At 35.8% G+C, this 12,933-nt stretch overlaps 1 non-coding gene across 1 annotated transcript; it reads right to left on the minus strand.

The window, feature by feature from the left end:
* Window positions 1-12,545: 12,545 nt before the first annotated feature.
* On the minus strand, window positions 12,546-12,617 carry TRNAC-ACA (transfer RNA cysteine (anticodon ACA)). The gene has a single exon. It is a non-coding gene; the product is annotated as a tRNA-Cys (tRNA).
* Window positions 12,618-12,933: the final 316 nt, after the last annotated feature.

A 12,933-nucleotide genomic window follows, 5' to 3' on the forward strand; every position in this document is an offset into this window, starting at 1 on the left:
TGGCGTAGTCAATGAAGCAGATGTTTTTGTGTATTTCTCTTGCTTTTTCTATGATTCAATGGATGTTGGCAGTTTGATCTCTGGTTCCTCTGCCTTTTCTAAATCCAGTGTGAACATCTGGAAGTTCTTGGTTCATGTACTGTTGAAGCCTGGCTTGGAGAATTTTGAGCATTACTTTGCTGACATCTGAGTGAGTGCAATTGTGTGGTACTTTGAGCATTCTTTGGCATTGCCTTTCTTTGGGATTGGAGTGAAAACTGAGCTTTTTGTGTCATGTGGCCACTGCTGAGTTTTCAAAAAATGCTGGCTTATTGAGTGCAGCAATTTCACAGCATCATCTTTTAGGCTTTGAAATAGCTCAGCTGGAATTCCATCAACTCCACTAGCCTTGTGCCTAATGAAGCTTCCTAAAGGCCCACTTGACTTCACATTCCAGGATGTTTGGTTCTAGGTGAATGGTCACACCATCATTATTATCTGGGTCATTATAATCTTTTTTGTATAGTTATTCTGTGTGTTCTTGCCACCTCTTCTTAATATCTTCTGCTTCTGTAAGGTTCATACCATTTCTGTCCTTTATTGTGCCCATCTTGGCATGAAATGTTGCCTTGGTATGTCTAATTTTCTTGAAAAGATCTCTAGTGTTTTCCATTCTACTATTTTCCTCTATTTATTTGAAATGCTCATTTAAGACAGCTTTCTTATCTCTCCTTGCTATTCTCTGGAACTCCGCATGCAGTTGGTATATCTTTCTTTTTCCCCTTTGCCTTTTGCTTCTCTTCTTTTATCAACTATCTGTAAGACCTCCTCAGATAAATATAGATACAAAAATACTCATGAAAATGTTAGGAAATCAAGCGATGCAATATACCACAGTAACAAAATGAAGGATAACTATTACATGGTCATCTCAACAGGTGCATAAAAAGTATTTGACAAAATGAAATGCCAATTCATAAGAAAAACTCTCAACCAAGTTGATACAGTGAACATATATAAACGTTTGTCATTCATGACAAATCTACAGCGAACATCATACTCAAAGTTTAAAAACTGAAAGCTTTTCCTCTAAAATCAAGAAGAAGACAAAGGTTCACACTCTTATCATTTCTATTTAAGGCAGTAATCAGCCAAGCAATTGGAAAAGAAAAATAAATTAAAGAGATCAAATAGGAGGCAATAAAAATACTGTATTTGCACATGACTTGATACTATATATAGAAAATCCTGTTTCCACCAAAAAATATTAGAACTAATGAATTCAGTAATGCTGTAGTGTATTAATTAATGTATATAAATCTGTTGCTTTTCTATTTACTAATAATTATCAGAAATATAATGCAAAAATATTTCTATTTATAATCACATCAAAAGGAGTAAAATATCTAACTTAATAAATGAGATAAAATATTTATTTTCTGAAAACTATAAGAAGGCAATTGAAGACGATTCAATGAAACTGAAAGATATCCAATGTTGGTTGGTTGGAAGAATTAATATTTTTAAAATACCCATACTACCCCAAGCAATTCACATATAAATGTAATCTTCATGAAATGACCATGACATTTTTCACAGAACTACAAAAAATAATCCTCTAGAACATTTGTTTTGAACCAAAAACCAAACAAAACCATGAATAGTCAAAGCAATTTTGATTATAAAAAAACAAAGCTGGAGATATCATGCTCTCTAACTTTCACTATACTGCAAAGTTTTAGTAATCAAAGCAATATGGATCTTGTACAAAAACAAGCACAGAGATCAATGGAATGGAATTAGAGTTGAGAAACAAACCCATGAACATATGGTTAATTAGCCTGTGATAAAGGAGGCAAAATATACAATGGGACAATGATAGTATCCTTCAAAAGTGATGTAGGAAAAATTTTATATCTACCTGTAAAAAAAGAAAACTAGAACATATGGCAAAACCAATAAAATATTGTAAAGTAAAATAATAATAATAAAATTTAAAAAATATATATATATTTAAAATTTAAAACCAAGAATCTTAAAATTCCTAGAAGAAAACATAGGCAGTAAAATCTTCGACAAAGATCTCAGAGTTTTTTTTTTTTTTTTTTAAATTTTGGTATCTGTCTCCTCAGGCCAGGGAAACAAAAGCAAAGATAAACAAATTGAATGCAATAAAGTTTTGTACAGAGAATGAAATCATCAACAAATAAAAAAGACAACCTATTGAATGGAAGATAAATATTTGTAAATAATATGTCCAATAAGTGTTTAATATGCAAAATAATCATTTTTATAACTCAATATAAAAAATCCTCATTAAAGATGGACAAAGACATGAAGAGACATTTATTCCATAGAAGGCATACAGATGGTCCAGTCACATAAATCAATGCTCAAAATCACTCTTCATCAGGGAAATACAAATCAAAATTCACAGTTGCCAGAATGATTATCATCCAAAGGACAACAAACAATAAATGTTGGTGATGATGTGGAGAAAAGGGAACCTGAGTTCACTGTTGGTGGGAATATGAATTGGCATAGCCACCATGGAAAGCACTGTGAAAGGTCTTTAAATAATATTTAAAGGAAAACTATCATATGACCCAGCAGTTCCTCATCTAGATATATATTGGAAGAAAATGAAAACACCAATTCAAAAAGATACATGCACCACAATTCTCATATTAATATTTAAAATGGCCAAGATATCAAAGAAACTGAGGTGCCCAACAATAGGTGAATGAATAAAGATACAGTATAAATATACAATGAAATATTTGTTGCTCAGTCGCTCAGCCATGTCCGACTCTTTACAACCCCATGGTCTGCAGCACACCAGGCTTCCCTGTCCATCACCATCTCCAGAGCTTGCTCAAGTTACGTCCATTGAGTTGGTCATACCCTGTCATCCTCTTCTCCTACTGTGTTCAGTCTTGCCCAACATCCAATCATCTGTCACCCATCATCTGGATGGTGATGCCATCCAACCATCTGCAATCCCTCTGTCATCCCCTTCTCCTCCTGCTTTTTTTTAAAATTTTTTAAAATTATTTATTTTAATTGGAGGTTAATTACTTTACAATATTGTAGCGATTTTGGCTGTACATTGATATGAATCAGCCATGGGTGTACATGTGTTCCCCATCCTGAACTCCCTTCCTACCTCCCTCCCCATCCCATCCCTCTGGGTCATCCCAGTGCACCAGCCCTGAGCACCATGTCTCACGCATCGAACCTGGACTGGCGATCTGTTTCACATATAATAATACATATGTTTCAATGCTATTCTTTCAAATCATCCCACCCTCACCTTCTCCCACAGAGTCTAAAAGACTGTTCTATACATCTGTGTCTCTTTTGCTATCTTGCATAGAGGGTCATTGTTACCATCTTTCTAAATTTTATATATATGCATTAGTATACTGTATTGGTGATTTTCTTTCTGGCTTACTTCACTTTATAATATGCTCCAGTGTCATCCACCTCAACAGAACTGGTTCAAATGTATTCTTTTTTCATGGCTGAGTATTACTCCATTGCGTATATGTACTACAACTTTCTTATCCATTCGTCTGCTGATGGACATCTAGGTTGTTTCCATGTCCTGGCTATTATGAACAGTGCTGTGATGAACACTGGGGTACATGTGTCTCTTTCCATTCTGGTTTCCTTGGTGTGCATGCCCAGAAGTGGGATTGCTAGGTCATATGGCAGTTCTATTTCCAATTTTTTAAGGAATCTCCACACTGTTCTCCATAGTGGCTGTACTAGTTTGCATTCCCACCAACAGTGTAAGAGGGTTCCTTTTTCTCCACACCCTCTCCAGCATTTATTGCTTGTAGACTTTTGGATTGCAGCCATTCTGACTGGTGTGACATGGTAACTCATTGTGGATTTGATTTGCATTTCTCTGATAATGAGTGATGTTGAGCATCTTTTCTTGTGTTTGTTAGCCATCTGTATGTCTTCTTTGGAGAAATGTCTATTTAGTTCTTTGGCCCATTTTTAAAAATTGGTCATTTAATTTTCTGGAATGGAGCTGCATGAGTTGCTTGTATATTTTTGAGATTAATTCTTTCTCAGTTTCTTTGTTTGCTACTATTTTCTCCCATTCTGAAGGCCATCATTTCATCTTGCTTATAGTTTCCTTCGTTGTGCAAAAGCTTTAAAGTTTAATTCAGTCCCCTTTGTTTATTTTTGTTTTTATTTCCATTATTCTGGGAGGTGGGTCATAGAGGATCCTGCTGTGATTTATGTCAGAGAGTGTTTTGCGTATGTTTTCCTCTAGGAGTTTTATAGTTTTTGGTCTTATGTTTAGATCTTTAATCCATTTTGAGTTTATTTTTGTGTATGGTGTTAGAAAGTGATCTAGTTTCATTCTTTTACAAGTGGTTGACCAGTTTTCCCAGGACCACTTGTTAAAGTGATTGTCTTTTCTCCATTGTATATCCTTGCCTCCTTTGTCAAAGATAAGGGGTCCATAGGTGCATGGACTTATCTCTGGGCTTTCTATTTTGTTCCATTGATCTATATTTCTGCCTTTGTGCTGGTACCATACTGTCTTGATGACAGTAGCTTTGTAGTATAGCCTGAAGTCAGGCAGGTTGATTTCTCCAGTTCCATTCTTTCTCAAGATTGCTTTGGCTATTCGAGGTTTTTTGTATTTCCATACAAATTTTGAAATTATTTATTCTAGTTCTCTGAAAAATACCATTGGTAGCTTGATGGGGATTGCATTGAATCTATGGATTGCTTTGGGTAGTATACTCATTTTCACTATATTGATTCTTCCAATCCATGAACATGGTATATTTCTCCATCTATTAGTGTCCTCTTTGATATCCTTCACCAGTGTTTTATAACTTTCTATATATAAGTCTTTTGTTTCTTTAGGTAGATATATTCCTAAGTATTTTATTCTTCTCATTGCAATGGTGAATAGAATTGTTTCCTTAATTTGTTTCTGTTTTCTCATTGTTAGTGCATAGGAATGGAAGGGATTTATGTGTGTTAATTTTACTTCCTGCAACTTTACTATATTCACTGATTAGCTCTAGTAATTTTCTGGTGGAATTGTCAGGGTTTTCTCTGTAGAGGATCATGTCTTCTGCAAACAGTGAAATTTTACTTCTTATCCAATCTGGATTCCTTTTATTTATCTTTCTGCTATGATTGCTGTGGGCAAAACTTCCTAAACTATGTTAAATAGTAATGGTGAGAGTGGGTACCTTTGTCTTGTTCCTGACTTTAAAGGAAATGCTTTCAATTTTTCACTACTGAGGATAATGTTTGCTGTTGGTTTGTCATATATGGCTTTTATTATGTTGAGGTATGTTCCTTCTATGGCTGCTTTCTGGAGGGTTTTGATCATAAATGGATGTTGAATTTTGTCAAAGGCTTTCTCTGCATCTATTGAGACAATCATATGGATTTTATCTTCCAATTTGTTAATATGGTTTATTGCATTGATTGATTTGTGGATATTAAAGAATCCTTGCATCCCTGAGATAAAGCCCACTTGGTCATGATGTATGATCTTTTTAATATGTCACTGGATTCTGATTGGTAGAATTTTTTTTAAGGACTTTTGCATCTATGTTCATCAATGATATTGGCCTCTAGTTTTCTTTCTTTTCTTTCTTTCTTTTTTTGTGGCATATTTATCAGGTTTTGGTATTAGGGTGATGGTGGCCTCATAGAATGAGTTAGCAAGTTTACATTCCCCTGCAATTTTCTGGAAGAGTTTCAATAGGATATGTATTAGTTCTCTAAAATTTTGGAAGAATTCAGCTGTGAAGCCGTCTGGTCCTAGGCTTTTGTGTGTTCAAAGATTTCTGATTACAGTTTCAATTTCAGTGCTTGTGATGAATCTGTTAAGTTTATCTATTTCTTCCTGGTTCAGTTTTGGAAAGTTATATTTTTCTAAGAATTTGTTCATTTCTTCCAAGTTGTCCATTTTATTGGTATATAGTTGCTGATACAAGGCTCTTATGATATTTTGTATTTCTGTGTTGTCTTTTGTGATCTCTCCATTTTCATTTTTAATTTCATTGATTCGATTCTTCTCCCTTAGTTTCTTCATGAGTCTGGCTAATGGTTTGTCTATTTTATTTGTCTTCTCAAAGTAGCAACTTTTAGCTTTGTTGATTGTTGCTATGGTCTCCTTTGTTTCTTTTTCATTTATTCTGCCCTAATTTTTATGATTTCTTTCCTTTTACTAACTCTGGGGTTATTCACTTTTTTCCTAGTTGCTTTAGGTGTAAAGTTAGGTTATTTGTTTGATTTTTTTCTTGTTTCTTGAGGTAAGCTTGTACTGCTATGAAATTTACACTTAACACTGCTTTTCCTGAATCCCGTAGGTTTTGGGTTGTTGTGTTTACATTTTCACTCATTTCAATGCATATTTTGATTTCTTCTTTGACTTGTTGATTATTCAGCAGCATGTTTTTCAGCCTCCATATGTTGTATTTTTAAATAATTTTTATCCTGTAATTGAGATCTAATTTTACTGCATTGTGTGTCAGAAAAGATGCTTGGAATGATTTCAATTTTTTTGAATTTACCAAGGCTAGATTTATGGCCCAAATTTGATCTATCCTGGAGAAGGTTCCTTGTGCGCTTGAGAAAAAGGTGAAATTCATTCATTTGGGATGAAATGTCCTATAGATATCAATTAGGTCTAACCGGTCTATTGTATCATTTAAAGTTTGTGTTTCCTTGTTAAATTTCTGTTTAGTTGATCTATCCATAGGTGTGAGTGGGGTATTAAAGTCTCCCACTATTATTGTGTTATTGTTAATTTCCCCTTTCATACTTGTTAGCATTAGCCTTTATATTGCAGTGCTCCTATGTTGGATGCATATATATTTATAATTGTTATATCTTCTTCTTGGATTGATGTTTGATCATTATGTGTTATCCTTCTTTGCCCCTCCCTCCTCCCTCCCCATACCATCCCTCTGGGTTGTCTCAGTGCAGCAGCCGCAAGCATCCAATATCATGCATTGAACCTTATTTTATTTATTTTTCTTCCCAGTTATGTTGCTATCTGAGATTCCAAAACTCCCCACAGACCCGCTGGTGAGAGGGTTTCCTCATGTTTGGAAACTTCTCTTCTTTTAAGACTCCCTTCCTGGGATGGGTCTCCATTTATAACTCTTTTGTTTCTCTTTTTCTCTTTTATATTTTGTCTTAATTCCTTTCAAAGACAATGGTCTGCCTTTCTGAGTGCCTGATGTCCTCTGACAGCATTCAGAAATTGTTTTGTGGAATTTGCTCAGCGTTCAAATGTTCTTTCAATTAATTTGTGGGGGAGAAAATGGTCTTCCCATCCTATTCCTCCATCATCTTAGGACCGCCCCCTTCCTCCTGCCTTCAGGATCAGGGTTTTTTTCCGCAGGGTTTTTTCCATTGAGTCAGCTCGTCGCATCCCGTGGCCACTGTATTGGAGCTTAAGCTTCAGAATCCATCCTTCCAATGAATATTCAGGATTGATTTCCTTTAGGCTTGACTGGTTTGGTCTCCTTGCAGTCCAAGGGACTCTCAAGAGTCTTCCTCAGCACCACAGTTCAAAACATCAATTCTTCAGCCTACTTTATAGTGAATAAAGTGTTCAGCCTACTTTATAGTCCAGCTCTCACATCCATACATGACTACTAGAAAAACCATAGCTTTGACTATATGGATGGACCTTTGCTGCCAAAGTAATGTCTCAGCTTTTTTTTTTTTAACGGTTTATTTTAATTGGAGGCTAATTACAATATTGCAGTGGTTTTCGGCAATATTGACATGAGTCAACCACGGGTGTGCATATGTCTTCCCATTCTAAACTTACTTCCCATCTCCCTTAATATGCTGTCTAGGTTTGTCATAGCTTTTCTTCCAGGGAGCAAGTGTCTTTTAATTTCATGACTGCAATCATAATCTGATTTTGGAGCCCAAGAAATAAAGTCTGTCACTACTTCCATTTTTGCCATGAAGTGATGGGGCCAGATGCCATAATCTTCAGTTTTTGAATGTTGAGTTTTAAGCTAGCCTTTTCACTCTCTTCTTTCATCTTCATCAGTGGTTTCTTTAGTTCCTCAGGAAGAACAATGCAATATTACTCAGCCATAAAAAAAAGAATGAAATTTTGCTATTTGCAACAAGATGGATGGTCATGGAGGGTTTTGAATAAGTCAGACAGAGAAAGACAAAACTGCATGTTTTCAGTTGTATTAGGATCTTAAAAAATAAAATGAATTAATATAACAAAGCAGAAACAGACTCATCGATACAGAGAACAAGCTAATGGTTACTTGTGACTACACTGGTTGGGAGAGGGGCGAGATGAGGAAAGGGATAAAGAGATACAAGCCACTAAGTATAAAGTAAAGAAAATACAAGCACGTAATATACAACCCAGGGATTGTAACCAATATTTTGTAGCTTCAAATGGAATATAGTCTATAAAAATATGAACCACTATGTTCTAAACCTGAAACTAGCATAAACTTGTAAATCAAATTCTTTTTCAATTTAAAAAGAGATTTGTATTGAAGTGAATACCTTACATAGGTATAAGGTTACTTATATTTAAAATTAAAATTAATAACATGTTAGTTCTCTTATTGTTTTATAAATTTACTTTCAATGAATTGCATTACCGTACCCTATGCCTCTCTGTCTTCTAACTGGAGAAACTGCATATCAGCCTATCCTTAGAGGTATGTGTTTTCAAAAATACATATGACAATATTTCTAATACTGTATATGAATATGAATACTGTATGCTCTAAAAATTTTATAAAGAGTCATTCATTAGTACATAGGCTAGGCTACCATGAAGCAATTATAAAATTACACACTGGTTACCATAAACAATCCTATTGATGCTTTTTTGTTATCAGTGCATGAATCATTATTAAAGTGAAACTGTTAGTCACTCAGTCATGTCCAACTCTTTGTGACCCCATGGACTGTAGCCCACCAGGCTCATCTGTCCATGGAATTCTCCAGGTAAGAATACTGGAGTGGGTTGCCATTCCCTTCTCCAGGGTATCTTTCTGGCCCAAGGATAGAACCTGTGCCTCCTGCATTGGCAGGCAGATTCTTTACAGTCTGAGCCACCAAGAAATCATTATACTTTAAAAAGAATATGAATTTCTTTTCTGCATTATCTTTTCACTTTTTCAATATCTACTGTTAATGTTATGTATAACTTTTACAGTGTTTTCTATAAGTCAGTATTGATGTAGGTCCTGATGGATGATTCATCTGATAAGGACAATATAAACTTACAGTATTGATAGAGTACAGTGCTATAAATGTATTTTCTTTTCCTTAAGATTTTTAAAATAACATTCTCTTTTTTCTAGCATATTTTATTGTCACATACAAAATCTGTGTTAATTGACTTTATGTCATGGTAAGGCCTCCAATCAACTGTAGGCTATTAGTAATTAAGTTTTCAGAAATCAAAAGTTACATGTGAATTCTCAACTATGTGTGGTATTTGCATCCCTAACCTACACACTTTTCATGGGTCAACTGTGATTCCTTCTGAGAGCTATGAAGAAGCATGTTTTCCATGTCTCTCCCCTAGCTCCTGATGGTTTGGTGGCAATCTTTGGCACTCCTTGGCATGTAAAAGCATCATCCTGATTTCTTTAAAAAAATCTAATCTTCAAATAGCATTCTCCATGTGTGTGTCTAAATTTTCCCCTTTTATAAGGCACCATTCATATTGGATTATGTTCCACACAAATTTTAACTTGATTATATCTGTGAAGACTCTGTCTCCAAATAGGGTCATATGTTGAGGTCATGAGAAATAGAATTTGAATGTATAAATTTGGCAGGGGACAGAGTTCAGCCCATAGCTCTAATACACACTGACATAAAACAAATTTAGTGGTGGAGATATGGGCATGTAAGGAGAGGTGGAAGGAAAGGATACAAGTTCATGAGGAAACTTTTAGAAGTTTTCATTGTTTTGATTATGATAATGGTTTCACAGCTTTATTATGTCAAAATTCATCCCACTGTACTCTTTAAATATGTGCAGTATTTTGCATGTCAATTAGAATGAACATGTAAAGAGAAAGTCGTTTAAAAAAAGCCTATACTCAACTAGAAACAAAAATGAACTTATTGAATGATTAGAAAGAATAAAAAATATACTCTGTATATATATATATGTATACACACACACACACACACAGATATATATATGAGTTTATGGATGGTGGGTGTTACCTGATATAAAAAAGTATGAAAAATGATCAAGTTGGGATGGGAATGGGAGATAATGAATTCAACTTTAGACTTGACTTGGCTTGTATATTTTGTGGACAAACAATTGGAGATGTCTATTAGACAGTAGTTTAATCAACCAGGAGTTCAGGAATAAGCTTTTGACTGGGTATAGGAGTTAGCTGTATATTAGTGGTAGCATAAATGATATCACTTAGAGCAAGAGCACAGTATAAAAATGGGGTGCAAGCACAAAACCCTCAAGAATAATGGTATTTAAGAAATATGCACAGAAAGAAGAGCCACAAAAGAGACAGAGAAAGACATTTTAGAAAGTGAGGCAGAAACCCAGGAGGGATAATGTCATAGGAATCAGAGTAACATTATCAGGAAGAGGGTGTGATAATCTGTGCTAATCACCATGGGAGGATCCTGTGTAAAATTTATAAATGTACAGTAATTACTCCAAATACTAAAATTCAGTAAATGTGGGCCACTGTGATTTTATAAGTGCCTTAAGAATAGACAAAATATTCACAAAACATTCTATAAATCCATAGCAGACTGTATTAAGCATAATATGGAGCTCTGACAACAAACAGGGCAGCTGCAAACTTTTGGACTTATTGAAAAATACACACACACTTACACACATACTTATTAAAATACTATTTGATCTAGAAGGATTTGTATAAGATCATTTACTCTTTGCTTCCACTTCCATGTGATTTCCTAAAACTTCCAGAGATTTGTTTTCATCCTGTCCTGTCTCTGATATATAATGAGCTAAAAGTTTTCACCAGTTGCCTAGTTGAGGGTATTAAAGAAGAAAATAGAAGCAAGTTTAAGTGGAGTTCTGGGAAAACATGGACAGGATGCTGAAACTCAAGGTGTAGACCCAAAATGGAGCTGAGAGATGGCCAGACTCAGCTATCAGGTTAACAGAGGTGATAGTATGGTAAGTGCAAGAGTCAGTTTGCAGGCAAGCTTGTGATCCCAAGCCAGAGGAATTTTCAGGGAAGCTTAACAGTGGAACTGGGATCATTTGATGATCAGTTTGGACACATGTCTGTAGATAGTATTCTACTGTGCTGTTGTTGTTGGTGTTTGGATTCGTTTCCTAATCTTAAAGGTACAGTTTTCTGAACTTTATCCATCTCATAGACTTTATGTTTCCATCAGGCCAAAACCTGGGCTCTGTGAAGACTACAAGAGTGGAAGACTGCTATGGTGCCTTGGGGATGCAAAAGCTGCTCCTCCCCCACTGAATACATATTATTAATCTATCCTTGTTCCACCAGGAAGTCCTTAATTCTCTACAATAATAGAAACAGAGCACAAAAGAACCCATTATTCAATGGTATGCCATTTATTTGGGCTGAGGAAGGTTCCTTCTAGGAATGGAAAGTGCCAAAAGTAAAAGGATTCTATATTGATAAAGTCAACTATGGGTAAGCATCCCAGGAAAGCAATTTTCTTGATAAGCAGAAAAATACAGGTAGCATGAAGTGGCTGAAGTCATTGGAGTACAAAAAGTACAAAATGAGTTCCTACTACCCATCTACCCAAGAGTTTATACTCACTGTTTTTGTGAAGTGTTGCTCCCTGGAGGGCATAGTTGGGAAGCTGTCAGAATGCTTGTGCTTTGGATTTGGAAAAGAATCAAACTGTCTTGACAAAGATCTGTGGCCAAGGAGTCAGTGTGATGGTGCAATTATAATTAAAATTCCCGCTTGCTGAAAGAAAACCCAGAAAAGGGGATTCTAGGTGGACTTTTTCAGAACTGTCCAAATTTAGGCTGTATGTAGACAACAGAGTTGCAAAAGTTGGATGTAAATATTGCTGCACAAGTATTCCACATATGTTTTCAACCAAAATCCTGATCAAAACAAACAGTAAAATGTAAAGTTAGAGTGTTTCAACACTGTCATGTACTTTGAATCCCAGTGCTTGGGAAATGGAGGTGCAGGCCCTATAAAGAGAGGATCCCAAAGATGGTGTAATATTACAGAAAAAGAAACAGGCTTAACTCCAGAGAGTATGCGTTTTAAAGGATCAAAGCACTGAGTCAAATTTTCAAAGATCTCCAATCCATGGAGGCATACATAAAGATATACAATAAGAATGATTGCTAGTTGTAATTTAGGGACAAGAGTTGACATCTGTGGTGGAGAGTTGGGGTAGGTCCTGCCTCCAGTGAACAGTGAAGCCGCTCAGTCGTGTCCGACTCTTTGCAACCCTATAGACTGTAGCCTACCAGGCTCCTCAGTCCATGGAATTTTCCAGGCAATAGTACTGGAGTGGATTGCCATTTCCTTCTCCAGGGGATCTTCCCAACCCAGGGCTCGAACCTGGGTCTCCTGCATTGTAGACAGACGCTTTACCATCTGAGCCACCAGGGAAGTTCAGTCCTGCCTCCACTATCTAACAAATTGGACTATTTACTCTGGATAAGAATGTCTTAGTTTCCTAATTGAGAATTTCTTATATTGTGAGTTATTTTATTCACAGTGAAGGAATAAGCACTTCATCCAATTGTTTTACCAGTCTTTCATGATGTGAGATTAAATCAGAAAGAGGCAAACTTCTAAATTTACTGAGTATCATATAGCAGACACTGTGCCAAATTTCGGAGAAGGCAATGGAACCCCACTACAGTACTCTCGCCTGGCAAATCCCATGGACAGAGGAGCCTGGTAGGCTGCAGTCCATGGGGGC

The sequence above is a fragment of the Ovis canadensis genome, chromosome X, assembly GCF_042477335.2.
Source record: "Ovis canadensis isolate MfBH-ARS-UI-01 breed Bighorn chromosome X, ARS-UI_OviCan_v2, whole genome shotgun sequence".
In the NCBI taxonomy this organism is placed as follows: Eukaryota; Metazoa; Chordata; class Mammalia; order Artiodactyla; family Bovidae; genus Ovis; species Ovis canadensis.